This window comes from Nicotiana sylvestris, chromosome 11 (genome assembly GCF_000393655.2).
Source record: "Nicotiana sylvestris chromosome 11, ASM39365v2, whole genome shotgun sequence".
Taxonomy (NCBI): Eukaryota; Viridiplantae; Streptophyta; class Magnoliopsida; order Solanales; family Solanaceae; genus Nicotiana; species Nicotiana sylvestris.
In genome coordinates, this window is record NC_091067.1 from 59,844,091 (window position 1) to 59,860,211 (window position 16,121).

Below are 16,121 nucleotides of genomic sequence, written 5' to 3' on the forward strand. Positions count from 1 at the left end.
GAGAAAATGAACAGAAAATGTCTTATTAGTTTTGTTTTATTAAATGCAAAGGGGAAATAGAAAAGAAGAGAAAAAAAGGGGGTCGTCGTTCTGCTTTTATATACTTTTTATATATATATAAAAAAAAAAAAGAGGGGTTTTCATAAGGTTTTATAAAAGTATACGTCTAAATAAAGTTTTATTTTTTTCACTTGGCATAATCACCCTAATAAATGTGCAGGATGAGCACGGTACAAAACGAACCTTTTTCAGTAATGACCAAGATCCCGTTTGAGTTGCGGTTATGGTGGAACGACTTAGGCAAAGAAGGGCAAGACAAAGTAAGGAAATATCTGAAAGGTCTCCCGGACCTACTAAACGTTCAGCCTCGGGGTGATATCATCAGATCATTGGTCACTTGTTGGGATTCCGCACACAACGTGTTCCATTTTTCGGACTTCGAGCTCACCCCGACGTTGGAAGAAATAGCAGGGTACATCGGGATTGATGAAGCCCCTTTTAGGTTCAAATACTTGATTGCACCTAGAGCTATCACGGTACACAGGTTTCTGGATTTCCTAAAAATACCTCGGACGTTCCACCATCCAGATCTTGCCAAAGGATTCTGCAGTCTCCACCTCATATATGCTAGATACGGCCACGTGGGCGGGTTCAATAAGCCGGATTTCAAACTATGCAGTAGAGGCAACCGACAAAAGTGGGACGAACACAGGCTAGTGGCTTTTATGACAGCCTTTCTGGGTCTTATAGTGTTCCCTAGGAAAGATGGAAACATTGATCTAAGGATAACCGGGGTCGTCAATACTTTGCTTACCCAAGATAAAAGTACTCTGGCGCCTATGATTATGGCTGACATTTTCCGGGCTCTCACTGCTTGTCGAGCCAGGGGCGACTTTTTCGAAGGATGTAACCTACTGTTGCAAATGTGGATGACCGATCATTTATGCCATCGCTCCTCACTTTTGGGTTATGGTTCGCCAGAGAAAACTTGTATTGGAGAATTCTACACGAGAATCAAAGGGCTCAATTTACCTGAGGGAGTCACATCATGGACCTCATTTCTCCGAACTCTCACTGACAGCCAAATCCAATGGACACTCGGATGGTCACCTATCGAGGAAATCATATACATGTCGGCAACCCGGCCTCACTTTCTGTTGATGGGACTGAAAAGTATCCAACCCTATACACCGTATCGGGTTTTGAGGCAACTTGGGAGGTACCAAGTGGTACCGAAAGATGAAGATTTGAGTACCCAAGTGATTGAAATCAGTCCGAACGGTCGTTTCCCTGAAGAAGAAGTTCGCCAAATCTGGAGTGAATGCCAACATCTGACAGCAGACACTTGTGTGATTGATACGGCAAAAGGGGAAGTCGCCCCGGGATATCACGCTTGGTTTAGAGGTAGCCTGTCCTACGAAAGACCGGCTAAGAGGCCGCATCTCAAAGATTTCGTAGAATCATCCCAAGGACAATGGAACTGGTTAGCAAAAGAGAAGGGTTATCGGGCAGAGATTGGCGATTTGAAGCTACAAATGGACAGTCTGAAATTCGATAACAGCGTACAAATCGCGGCAGATCGAAGCGAAAAGAATAGATTGATCCAAGAGAATGAAGAGCTTAAGGCCCAAGTCCAAAAATTGAGATTGTCTCTTGATGAGCATCCCAGAAGTCGATCAGACCAGCGGTTGATAAAGGGTTTGAAAAGAGAGATCACGGAATGGCGAGACAGGTTAGAAGAATCCGAAAAGGTCATGACAGAGTTCAAGGCACGGTGGGGAACAAGAGTAGATAAGCATCGCCGATGTTTGAACCAATTGAAACGTGACCACGAGAAGACTGTGGCCAAAATAAAGAGGGAGATGGCTACACTTGAGTTTAAAGCAGTTAAGCAGGCCGGGGATTTCCAATCGGAGAGTAGATACTGTTACGACTTGTTGGCCCAAATGAAGGAAGAAGTGCGGCAGCTAAGGGATCAGCATATACAGGACTCACAGGTATTCAAGACGTGCAGTGATCAGATAAGACACCTACTCATAGAGAGGAAACAAACCAGAGACAAGATCAGGGCCATTGCCCATGCCATCATCAGAAGGTGTCGGCGGTGTGAAAACATGACCTGCATTACCGTTCTCCCAGCAGTGATAGGTTATGTCAAACAGACCATGCACGAGTTGGAGCAGCTCAAAAGGGATCTCGCACCTAGAACCGCGAAAAGGCCGAACGACGCCTCGCGGGTCCCTAAGTTGGAAAATTAACCTCTGGTCGAGTCTTGTTTTAGTTGAGCTTTGATGTTTTCCCATATGTTGTTTTCCACTTTTCCTTCAATCAAATAGGGTCAAAGAACCGTGGAGTCTGTACTGTTGCTATTTTGTTTGAAGCAATGTGTAATAGCAAATTTTGATAATGAAATTAAGTGACTCCGGAAGAATTTCTATGTGTCTTTACTTTGAGGCAGAACTACGCCTGGTCTGATTCACGCGGGGACGTGATACGTAGGCAATCCCCATAAGATTCGACCGCTTTTAATAAATAAAGAAAAGAAAATGTAAATAAAATAAAACGCGGGGTTTCGCAAAATACTTTAAAAAGAGACGAATGAACAAACCGGGATGACGCATGTGGTTTGAAGCAAAGCATGTAGAAACGGTTAACTGCCTAGGTGCATTGCATCCTCTATGTGTTATGATCAAATCTGTTAAGCTCTAACACTAACAAAGTTTGTTGTTGTCTGATACCAGACAGTTAGTTGTTAAAGAATTCTGGCAACACATTCATACCAAACCAGATCCAAAGGACCGGTAGCAACAAGCATGACAACTTCAGAGAATAGTAATGAGGAAGAAAGACCGATGAGCCAGTTGCTAAAAGAAACAATGGAAAAAATTGAAAGGATGGGACTAGAGATGCATGCAATGCAGCTAGCCCTGGCCAAAACACAAAAAAGCCCTGAGACACTGGGACACATGCCGGAGTACCCTCACTCTGGCCCTTCCACAAGCCGCCCAAATCCCCTCTATCATCCAGAAAGAAGCCCTCATGATTCCCAAGCTCCACCACCCCATCAACCTCTCCCAACACCCAATATTCCCATTTTTGTGGGACCTGCATCAGCCCCTTTGCAGCGAACGACCAGTGAGCCATTGTTTCAGGCTCATGATACACAATACTATCCCCCTGAGCCTACATTCCATGCACCCGAACCACAGGCTTACAATCCCCATTTGGAAGTACCGGCAGAGGTTGAGAAGCCGGTTAAGGCCCCTGAACAGGATGAAGTGTTGAGAAAGTTCAAAAGCCTGGAGCAATCCTTCAGGAACTTACACGGGCTGGGCAATCAAGTCAGCGTGGCATACAAAGATCTGTGCCCTTTCCCAGATGTCCAACTCCCGGCTGGGTTCAAGATGCCCAAGTTTGATTTATATGAAGGGCACGGTGATCCCATGGCACATTTGCGGGGATTCTGTAGCAAAATGAGAGGGGCAGGAGGCAAGGATGAGCTTTTGATAGCTTATTTCGGCCAAAGTCTGAGCGGATCTGCACTGGAATGGTATACCAGGCAGGATTTCAGCAGGTGGTACACGTGGGATGACCTGGCGCAGGCTTTTGCAGGTCATTTCCAGTACAATCTGGAGATAGTCCCTGACCGTCTCACGTTATTGAGAACTGGGAAGAAACCCGGAGAAAGTTTTCGCGAGTTCGGGTTCCGCTGGAGAGAACAAGCAGCTAGAGTCGATCCTCCCATGAGAGAGGGAGAGATGGTGGACTATTTTTTGCAGACATTGGATCCAACCTACTTTGGTCACTTGGTGACAACGGTTGGAAAATCTTTCAACGAGGTGGTCAAAATAGGGGTCATGATAGAAGAAGGTTTGAGGTCGGACAAGATCTTAAACTATTCGGCACTTAAGGCCACAACCCAGGCTATTCAAAGCGGCACGGGAGGTGCGCTAAGAAGAAAGAAAGAAGAGGTTGCCACGATCGAGGCAGGCAGTTGGTCCAGGGCTGGCAGGCCGCACTACAACCAACCCAGGCCTCACAGGTCAAACTACCCATACAACCCACCACAAAATTTCTATCCACCTCGAGAACCACATTGTTCCGTACACCAAGCCCAGGTATACACTCAGCCTCCGGTTCGCCCACAATGGCGCGCACCGGCTCCCCAGAACATATATGCACCACCACAAAACACCTACCCTCCACCAAGGGCATATAGAAATCCTTCAGGGGCAGGTTTCCGGGGAAATCCAGATGCCAGGAATGACAGGTTGCGGAAGCAAAGAACCTTCACCGAACTGGGAGAAACCTACACCGCTGTGTTCCACAAGCTGCGGCAATTGGGTTTGGTTAGTCCTGTCCATACTCGGGAACCAAATCCCCCGCCTCAGAATTTGGATCGTTCAATCAGTTGTGAATACTGTTCAGGGATGCTCGGGCACGATACCGAGAAGTGCTGGAAGTTAAGGCATGCCATACAGGATCTTATTGACACCAATAAGATCGAGGTCCAGACACCGGAGGCTCCTAACATCAACCAAAACCCACTGCCAGCGCACCACGAAACTCACATGATTGAGTTGGTGTGTGAGGGAGGAGAATTAAGAAAACCCTCACAAACAGTGATGATGATCCAAGCTGCCCCAAGAGAAGTCTTAACCAGTGGAGGAACAAATGTACAGTCGCAGGGAGAAGGCGTCAAGCCGGTAGTAATATGGGGGAAGAGCCCGTCCGTCATAGCAAGCAAACCCGAGCCAAGCAAGTTGGTAATACCAGGGATCCTGCCCACACCGGCAGTCATGTTGAAAGGGGTATGTAGAGAACGGGTGACCATAAAGCCGGTGGTCCAACTGCCAATGCTTGACAGCAGGGCTGTGCCCTGGAAATATGAAAAAGCAGTGGTGACATACCAAGGAAAACAGGTGGAAGAAGTCAGTTGTGAAGCGCAAGGGCTGACTCGATCAGGTCGATGCTTTGCTCCGGTGGAGTTAAGAAAAACCAACCCAGTGGCAACCAAGAAGCCAGTGTCAGAAGAAGAGGCTGAAGACTTCCTGAGGAAGATGAAAGTACAAGACTATTCTGTGGTTGAGCAGCTGAGAAAAACACCTGCCCAGATCTCACTATTGTCATTACTCCTCCATTCCGAGGAACATCGTCGGGCCCTGTTAAAGATATTGAACGAGGCCCATGTACCCAGTGAGATTTCTGTAAACCACCTGGAAACCATTGCTAGCAAGATTTTCGAGGTGAACAGAGTGACATTCTCAGATGATGACCTGCCGGTGGAAGGTACGGAGCATAACAAAGCTCTATACCTAGCTGTCAAATGTGAAGACTCGGTGGTAACCCGAGTATTGGTGGATAACGGCTCAAGCGCCAATATTTGTCCATTGTCCACCCTGGACCAGTTAAAGATTGACCGTGGAAGAATCCGGGAGAATAGCATCTGTGTCCGGGGGTTTGACGGAAAACGGAACAGCCACTATGGGGGATGTCGTACTTGAACTGACCATTGGCCCGGTCCTGTTTACCATGGAATTCCAGGTATTGGACGCCAAGGTATCTTACAACTTGCTGTTAGGACGACCCTGGATTCATGCAGCTAAAGCGGTGCCTTCCACCCTACATCAGACAGTGAAGTTCGAGTGGGAAAGACAAGAGGTCGTGTTGCACGGCGAGGATACAACATGCACCATGGGCGGAACCATTGTGCCTTTCATAGAGACCACTGATGACAAGGGTCCCTGGGTCTACCAGATTCTCGATACAGGGTCGGCCAACAAAATTTCTGAAGGAGAAATCATCCCGCACCCTAGGGTGGCTGCCGCAACAGTCATGATGGTATCAGAAATGCTGGGTAATGGGTTTGTGCCGGGAAAAGGCCTGGGAGTTGAACTTCAAGGGATAGTCCAACCTGTCTCCCTTCCTAAGAATCTGGAAACTTTCGGGTTGGGGTTCAAACCAACCGCAGCAGACAGGAAGCAAGCGCGAAAAATGAAGAAGAGAGTCTGGTTTCTGCCTAAACCAGTGCCACGCCTCTCAAGGTCTTTTGTTAAAGCTAGTGCCAAGGGGTCAGCGATCCCAAAGATTCGAGGACCTTTGATCGGCATAAGTGAAGACCTGAATCAGAGTTTTGAGAGACTATTCGCGGATGTCAGTATGGTGGAAGCTGGAGAGGGTTCCAGCAGAGCAGAGATACAATTTGTGGGGCCTGAGGCCAAGACCAACAATTGGACGGTTACTCCTCTTCCTGTCCGAGGGGAGTCTTGGTAGTAGGCTTTGATTAATGTTTTGTTTGTTTGTTTGTTTGATCGGATTATTCAAGGGTGTAATCCAAACTTTACTTTCGTTTTGTAAAAGTGTGAACCCTTTTTATCCTGCAAATTTAATAAAGTTCTTTTCTTTTGTCCCATTTTAATTTCTTGTTTTGTTCTTTTTCTTTCTGAACAGTTCTCTTTTTACTGGTCCTAATGACATGGCATGCACAGCGGATCTTCGACCTAGTCTAATAAATCAATCTGAAACCGACTCAATGATGCAAAAGGTCGTTTGTGACGATGAATCTGAATGTGACGAAGGTGAAGCCTTCGAAGAAATAAACAGAGAACTGTGCCAATTTGAAGAGAAACCCAAGCCTAACTTAAATGACACCGAGGCTGTAAATCTAGGAGACGCTGATAACGTCCAAGAGACCAAAATTAGCATCCACATTGAGCCGAATGTCAAAGCAGAATTGATCGAAACTCTCAGGGAATTCAAAGATGTTTTTGCATGGTCATATGATGATATGCCTGGATTAAGCACCAATTTAGTGGTTCACAAACTACCCACTGACCCGGCATACCCTCCGGTCAAGCAAAAACTAAGGAAATTTAAAACAGAAATGAGTGTAAAGATCAAAGAAGAAGTGATTAAGCAGTTGCAATCGAAGGTCATTCGGGTCACTCGATATCCCGAGTGGTTGGCCAATGTGGTACCAGTCCCTAAGAAGGATGGAAAAATCAGGGTATGTGTCGACTACCGCAACCTCAACAAAGCAAGTCCCAAGGACAATTTTCCGCTACCCAACATTCATATCCTGATCGATAATTGCGCTGGGCGCGAGATCGGATCCTTTGTGGATTGCTATGCGGGTTATCATCAGATCCTAATGGACGAAGAGGATGCTGAGAAGACAGCGTTTATTACACCATGGGGAACCTACTGCTATCGGGTAATGCCGTTCGGGTTAAAGAACGCTGGGGCAACGTACATGCGAGCAATGACTGCTGTGTTTCATGACATGATACACAAAGAAATAGAGGTGTACGTCGATGATGTGATCATCAAATCTTGGCGTCAGGAGGACCATGTTGCAGACCTAAGGAGATTTTTCCAAAGACTCCGGAGGTATGATATCAAGCTTAACCCGGCCAAATGCGCATTCGGGGTTCCATCAGGAAAGTTGCTAGGATTCATCGTCAGTCGACGGGGGATTGAGTTGGACCCATCCAAAATTGAATCCATCCGAGATTTGCCACCGCCAAGGAACAAAACAGAGGTAATGAGTTTGCTGGGTAGACTCAATTATATCAGCAGGTTCATCGCTCAACTCACAGCAACTTGTGAGCCCATATTTCGGCTGCTGAGAAAGGACGCTGCAGTAGGTTGGACAGCAGAGTGTCAGGAGGCCTTCGACCAAATCAAAGGGTATCTGTCTAATCCACCCGTATTGGTCCCGCCTAAGCCCGGGAAACCCCTAATCCTTTACCTGACGGTCTTGGAAAATTCATTTGGTTGTGTACTGGGGCAACATGATGACACAGGGAGGAAGGAGCAGGCCATCTACTATCTTAGCAAGAAATTCACAGTGCATGAGGTCAAGTACACTCAACTCGAGAAAACATGCTGCGCCCTAACTTGGGTAGCTCAGAAGTTGAAGCACTACCTGTCTTCATATACTACTTATCTCATATCCCGCTTGGACCCATTGAAGTATATCTTTCAGAAACCTATGCCCACGGGAAGGTTGGCAAAATGGCAAATTCTGCTCACAGAGTTTGATATCATCTATGTGACGAGGACGGCCATGAAAGCCCAGGCGCTGGCAGACCATTTGGCAGAGAATCCCGTTGATGAAAAATACGAGCCCTTAAGAACGTATTTTCCTGACGAAGAGGTGATGCATACGAATGAGTTGGAATTACCCGAGGAACCGGGTTGGAAGCTTTTCTTCGATGGAGCTGCAAACGCAAAAGGGGTTGGAATAGGAGCAGTACTCATTTCTGAAACAGGACGGCATTATCCTGTTACGGCTCAACTGCGCTTCTATTGCACCAACAATATGGCCGAATATGAGGCTTGCATTCTGGGTTTGCGCCTGGCTGCCGACATGGATGTCCAAGACGTCTTGGTCTTGGGAGACTCGGACCTCTTGATACATCAAATTCAGGGAGAATGGGAAACACGAGATCTAAAACTCGTACCATACCGACAATGCTTGCATGATCTGAGCAAGCAATTTCGATCGGTAAAGTTCAAACACATCCCGAGAGTTCACAATGAGGTTGCGGATGCCTTAGCCACCTTAGCATCAATGCTGCACCACCCTGACAAAATGTATGTTGATCCTCTGCACATCCAAGTCCGTGATCAGCACGCCTACTGCAATGCCATAGAAGAAGAAGCGGATGGCGAACCCTGGTTTCATGATATCAAAGAATACCTCAGGATGGGGATATATCCAGAACATGCCTCTGGAGACCAAAAAAGAGCCCTTCGGCGGTTGTCGAATGGTTTCTTCCTCAGTGGAGGGGTATTGTACAAAAGAACCCCGGATTTGGGATTGTTGAGATGCATAGATGCCGGGCAGGCAACGACAGTTATGGCAGAAGTACATGCTGGAGTTTGTGGGCCACACATGAGTGGATATGTATTGGCAAGAAAAATCCTTCGAACAGGGTGTTATTGGCTCACCATGGAACACGACTGTATCACTTTCGTGAGGAAATGCCATCAGTGCCAGATACATGGAGACTTGATTCACTCTCCGCCAACAGAGTTACATACGATGTCAGCACCCTGGCCGTTTGTAGCATGGGGCATGGATGTCATTGGACCCATCGAGCCAGCAGCGTCCAACGGTCATAGGTTCGTTCTAGTGACCATTGATTACTTCACCAAATTGGTTGAGGCTAAAACCTTCAAATCAGTAACTAAGAAGGCAGTGGTGGACTTTGTTCACTCCCATATCATCTGCAGATTTGGGATCCCAAAAGTGATCATCACGGATAACGGTGCGAATCTTAATAGCAGCTTGATGAGAGAGGTATGCCAACAATTCAAGATTACACACCGCAATTCCACCCCATATCGTCCTAAGGCAAATGGAGCAGTCGAAGCAGCCAATAAGAATATCAAGAAGATACTGCGAAAAATGGTGGAAGGGTCCAGACAATGGCACGAGAAATTACCCTTTGCTTTGTTGGGTTACCGCACTACCGTCCGGACTTCCATAGGCACAACTCCTTATTTGTTGGTGTATGGAACTGAGGCCGTGATACCAGCGGAGGTCGAAATTCCGTCCCTCCGAATTGTCGCTGAAGCCGGAATTGATGATGATGAATGGATCAAAGCTCGCTTGGAACAGTTGAGCCTGATAGATGAGAAAAGATTGGCAGCAGTGTGCCATGGTCAGCTGTACCAGAAGAGAATGGCAAGAGCGTATAATAAAAAGGTGCGCCCCAGGAAGTTTGAAGTAGGGCAGCAGGTATTGAAGAAGATCCTCCCACATCAGGTCGAGGCGAAAGGCAAATTCGCCCCAAATTGGCAAGGGCCTTATATCGTGACCAGAGTATTGTCCAACGGTGCTTTGTGTTTGACAGATGTCGAGGGTAGATGTGTCGACATGGCTATCAATTCAGATGCAGTCAAGAGATATTATGCGTAATTTCTTTAATTACGGCAATTTTTGGTTTATTTGTTTGTATTTGGCATTTGTTGAATAATGAGATGACGGAGGCAATTCTTTCTTCTATCCAAACACTTTTAACCCTCGCTTCCCCCTTTGAGCCTTAAGCAAATTCTTTCAATACCCCTCTTTTGGAATCACTAATGGGAAAGATACGAAAAAAAAAAAAGGAAAAGAAAATGAAAAGAAAGAAAAGAAAAATCAAGGAATATAAAACCGTGGGAACTACGTTTGACCTGATTCCTCAAAGAGGATACGTAGGCGCCTCACGGCTCGGTCATAGTATGCATCATAGTAAATATAGGATGCATAAGGTACATAGTGTGCATAATAGGCACAGTGTGCGTAACGCACGTAACTCAACATAAGCGTAAAAAATAAATTCCCCAAGCAAGAAAACCGGGGCAGAGGTTATGTTTTAAATTCCAACAAAGGTCTGATTCCAAAAGTTGTAGCACATCACCCTTCAAGTTGTTTTCATTTTTATAGCCCTTCTTCAATCCCACACCAAAACCAACATCAACATCCAAAAGACCTCCCGATCAATGTTCGAGAGATGCCAAATCCGGCAAATAAGACCGAGAATAATACACTGATCCCCAGCAAAGAAGAGGATCGTGAGACTGAGAATGAATTGATAGTCAAAGGAATCTCCAGAAGAGAGGGTCGTATCTACAACGCCCCGATTCATCGAAAGAAATAAAATGAGAGAGTCTCATCGGTGAAAACCTTCGCAGGCACCGAGAGGCGATGTAAGATGAGGGATATGAAATGAGAGAGTCTTATTGGTGAAAACCTTCACAGGCACCATAAGGCGCCGGGAGATGAGAGAAAAGAGAGAGTCTCATTAGTGAAAACCCCTCGAAGGGCACTATGAGGCGACAAGATAGAGCAGCAAAAGCTACCACATTCGCAACAAGATGAACATCCATTTATCATCCCCAGCAAGTCAGACCATCGGGCAAATCGATTGATACAAATAGACTGGGTCGGGAATCTATGGTGCACGTCATGATCACGGGGACCAGTTGTGTCCTCCAGATAAGTTCTTTTGATTGTCTCCTCCCACAAAATATTGGTTCAGAAAGATTTTCTCCTTTCCATATCTTTATTTCTTTTCCTAAAATGTGTCTTTAAAGGATTTTTCAAAGCTTACTACCAGAAACCGAAGGGGAATTCATCCAATGCAGGATAATACAAACAGTCTTAAAGGCCGGCCCCAGGCAATGCAGGGATTGTGCTCGGAAATGTTGGAAGAAGTATGCTCCAAAAGGGAGTGGTTTCGGGAGTTAGAAGCAGACTCCCACATCATGTGTTTAAAGAGAAAGCAGAGAAGGGGATAAATTGAAAACCAATCCCCAGCAAGCTAGGGACCCCCAACAGGCAACTTTGCCCGCCGACCAATTATGGGGACAAAGAGCAAGAAAAGGGGAAGAAAGGAAGATCATCCTCCAGAAAGGCACCCTCTACCACCACGATAAAAACTAATTAAATCCTTCTGTCTGCTGCAGGAAAACAAAGGATTGATGAGGACAGCGAGATGCAACGCCAGGGAAGTCACCAAAAACCGGGGCAGAAAATTTTCCGCCGATTGTCGAAAATTTTCTCGGAAGAACGGGGAAGCAATTTTAATACATTTAAGTTCTAGGTCGCCCACCAGTATAATGCGGGAATACTTTTAAGTTCTAGGTCGCCCACCAGTATAATGCGGGAATACTTTTAAGTTCTAGGTCGCCCACCAGTATAATGCGGGAATACATTTAAGTTCTAGGTCGCCCACCAGTATAATGCGGGAATACATTTAAGTTCTAGGTCGCCCACCAGTATAATGCGGGAATACATTTAAGTTCTAGGTCGCCCACCAGTATAATGCGGGAATACATTCAGAGTTCTAGGTCGCCCACCAGTATAATGCGGGAATACTTTTAAGTTCTAGGTCGCCCACCAGTATAATGCGGGAATACATTTAAGTTCTAGGTCGCCCACCAGTATAATGCGGGAATACATTTAAGTTCTAGGTCGCCCACCAGTATAATGCGGGAATACTTTTAAGTTCTAGGTCGCCCACCAGTATAATGCGGGAATACATTTAAGTTCTAGGTCGCCCACCAGTATAATGCGGGAATACTTTTAAGTTCTAGGTCGCCTACCAGTATAATGCGGGAATACATTTAAGTTCTAGGTCGCCCACCAGTATAATGCGGGAATACATTTCAGTTCTAGGTCGCCCACCAGTATAATGCGGGAATACTTTTCAGTTCTAGGTCGCCCACCAGTATAATGCGGGAATACATTCAAGTTCTAGGTCGCCCACCAGTATAATGCGGGAATACATTCAAGTTCTAGGTCGCCCACCAGTATAATGCGGGAATACATTTAAGTTCTAGGTCGCCCACCAGTATAATGCGGGAATACATTTCAGTTCTAGGTCGCCCACCAGTATAATGCGGGAATACATTTAAGTTCTAGGTCGCCCACCAGTATAATGCGGGAATACATTCAGCTCTAGATTTTGGAATCAGTCACCCCACCTGAAGACAGAAGGTTACAACAGAGATCCCCAAACGGGAAACAATAAAATCCCCAGCACCAAGAAGCAGACAACTGCAAAAGCAAGCGCACATTCAAAGGGAAGAAGGAACGCGTCTCAAAAGAAGCAGTTTGAGAACGCTATGGCATGCCCAACATAACAATTCTGATGAAAAGCCATACCACTGAGGAAACCATTGAAAGATTTAAAGAAGAAAGCCGTATCCCCAGCGGGTCAAGCAAAGTGATGAAAACTGGCATTCAAACGTTAGCAAAGGACCAACATCATCTCCCAAAGTCACAAGATAAAGGCATCGGAGGAAAGCGATAGCCGACAAGAAAGCAAGGCAACAAGAACAAGTCGAAGATGGATGAGATTTCAGGATCCTCAGTTTAGCTTAGCTTCTTGTTTTTCCTTTTAGAGCAATGTAACAGGGAGATCGGTTGAGCAGTAGCATCCTACAGCAGCATACAACAGCGCACAACAACAGCAAGCAATACAGTCACATGGTAGTCCCAGCTACCAAAATTTCCCGAACTACATTGACCTGATTCCTGTTCAGCCCAGGATATGTAGGAAACCTCTGAAGCAAAGGTTCGGTCAAATCTTTTTCAAAAAATGCTTCACACGGAGTATTCGGACGGGCAAAAATCGCTCGCTTTATCTTTGCGCGAAAACCCTTCGTGTCTTCGTGCAAAGAGGGGCAGCTGTAAGCACGTGATTTTTGCTTCACGGACAATCGCTCCAAAAGAAAATAAAAAATAGTGGCAAAAGGCATCGCTGTACAATTTTTCGATCTTTCCGTAACATGTGTTGTTAGTCGAGTCTGTCCATTTTGCATCTAGTCATTATCAAACAAAAATACAAAAAATATATGTGGCGTTAAAAGAAAATTCAAAAAAATATAAATATATGTGCATCGTCCGTTTTAGGTTGTGATTTAACTTACTTGGTATGATAATTATGTTGAAATGCCATATTGTTATTTGTTTTAATTTCATTTGTTTTATTTGTTATTTTTATTTTTCTTTAAATGGGAAAACAAAAGAAAGTTGAAATCAATTTGGGCCCAAAAAATAAGACAAAAACAGGCCCAAACCAACGATCTGACCCGGTCCAGGCCAGGCCTGCCCAGGCACCTCCTGAAACGACGTCGTTTCAGGAAAATCAATCTGAGCCGTCCGTCCCAGCCGATCCAACGGTTCAGGACCTCTTTCAGCGACCCATGTTCAAACCCGACCCAAATAACCAATCCGATCCGACCCCTCACTTAAACCAAACGACCCCGTTTAACTACCAAACGACCCCGTCTCATGTCTCATCCTCAGATCCAAGCCGTTGAGATCATCTGATCTAACGGCTCAGATCCAATCAGACTCCCCATATATAAACTCAACCCTTCACCCCACGCCCCCTATCCGAACCCCACCCCTCACTCGTCTCCTTCCCCGAACCCTGAAACCCCCAAACCCTAATGCCGCCCTAGCTTCCCTTCCACCAAAACCCGGCGGCATGAACGCCGGTGGCCACCTCCTGAACACCCTAGGACCACCTCACTGTCCTGAACACAAATCCACTAACCACGAGCCTCGAATCACTTCCGTTCGTCTCGAATCTTCATTTGAAGATTTGAGTCGAACCCGGATCTATGCCAAACCATCCCATCTTCATACCAGACACTCCCCTGACCTTCCTCGTGACCAAACCAAGCTTGGTTTGGTCCGAATCTACCCACAACTCCTAAAAATCCAGATCTGGAAATCCAGAACTTGAAACACATGCACCTGGGGAACCCGGCCAGTTTTGACAAGGGTTTGAGGTCTAATAGACCTTAATCAAGGTGTTCTCATGTGAGAACACCCTGATTAAAGTTTGTTCGGCCTCAAAAGTTCGAAGATGAATCAGATTTGGGTCTGTTTGATTTAAACATTTTCGGTACGTTTTCCTTTCTTTTGGTGTTAGTTTTAATTAAGTGGTCAGCATGTTTCGTTGGGTTTGTTTGTTATTTTTGTTATTTTTCATTCGGATTTCTTTCATCTCTTTAAAGACCCTTTTCTTTGGTCGGTTGATTTTCTATGTGTGTATTCTGAATGTATTCTGTGATAAACATGATCGTCGATTAGTTTAATCGGCAGATAAGTTAACTCATATAGGCCCCAGTAATTGAACAAAAATTGTCTGATGCCCTTTAGGTCCCTAAACGTATTGTTTATGTGAGCGATTGATTATTACCTGTTATAATTAGTATAGTCGACTCGATAAATATCGTCGATTAGCTTTCTATAACTAATAAATCGAATGAGCTAATAATGTCGCATGACTAATTGAGCTTTGCCACTAACTGTATGCCCCAGCATTGTTTGAAATGGTTTGTTTGCACTGTAAAACTGACTGAAAAGGTTCAGCCCAGGCAGTCTTGAGTTCGAACTTTCATCAGTTCAAAAAATGCCCTGATGCTACAATAGGCAGGGGCAGTAATAATCAAGGTTGACAGGGGTATTCCCGGGTGTTAAAAAGAACAGAAGTAATTAGTTTAAGTGAGCTGACAAATGAGGTACTAAATTAGGATTAAACTAATGCCAATGGGGGGACAAGACACAAGAGTATGGGTTTAAAATGAATAAATAAAACGAGCCCATAACTCTTGATTAAACAAAGACCAGGCGTGGGGAATAAAGGGGGCTGACACCAAAAGATGCTTAGGCATGGGCCTTAAAGGGTATGGGCATTCTGCCAATTGGCAGGGGAGGCAGCTCAACTGCACTAGTGCATTTGGCCTATAAAGAGGCCATTGGAGAACTTAAAGAGGGCTGGACTTTTAGTCTTCAGAAAAAGAGAGAGAAAAGACTGGAGTTTTGAGTCTGAGGCTGGACTTTTAGTCTTCAGAAAAGAGAGAGAAAAGACTGGAATTTTTAGTCTCGAGGCTGGACATTTCTTAGTCTTCAGAAAAGAAAAACAAGAAACATAAAGTCTCAGAATATTGTAACCAAACACTGTCTGAAAATTACATAAGAGTTTATGTTGGTTTAGCTGTCTTGGCCAATTACTGTTAGTTGCCTGTTTGAGCTGTTTGTGGTTGTTGAATTGCTGGGGTGTTTACATTGAATACTCTGCTGTCTCTGCTGGTTCATACTCTGTTTCGGGGATTGTTGTTTGTTGCTCGACTACTCGGGAGCTTCATCTTTGTTGGTTGATTTTGTTGCTGTGTTGTTGCTGTGTATCTGCTGTTGCTGTGTTTACTGCATACTGCCCAGCTGATCATTCCTTTCTTCTTTGTCTTCTATACCAGGTACACAACCAATGCACTGTCAAATGTAATTGGGAAATTTGAGCATGAATATAAATGAAAGTCCTGAAGAATGTCTTTATACATAGATGGTTACATTAAATATTCATGTAATATGTAATAGTTTGCATCCTTGTTTAGATACTGAAGGTAGCCTGTGTGCCCAATAGATGTCAATATGTGGTGATTGAATGCTAGTTTGTATATGTAGGTTGATAGATAAAAGGGTCTCAAATGCAGTAGGTTGTATCTTAGGTTTTTTATGGTTAGCATGTCCTTAAAACATAGAACTAACCATGTTAGTTAATTTCATGTCCTTTTGATAAATTGTCTCCTTATAATTGACAAACCATTGC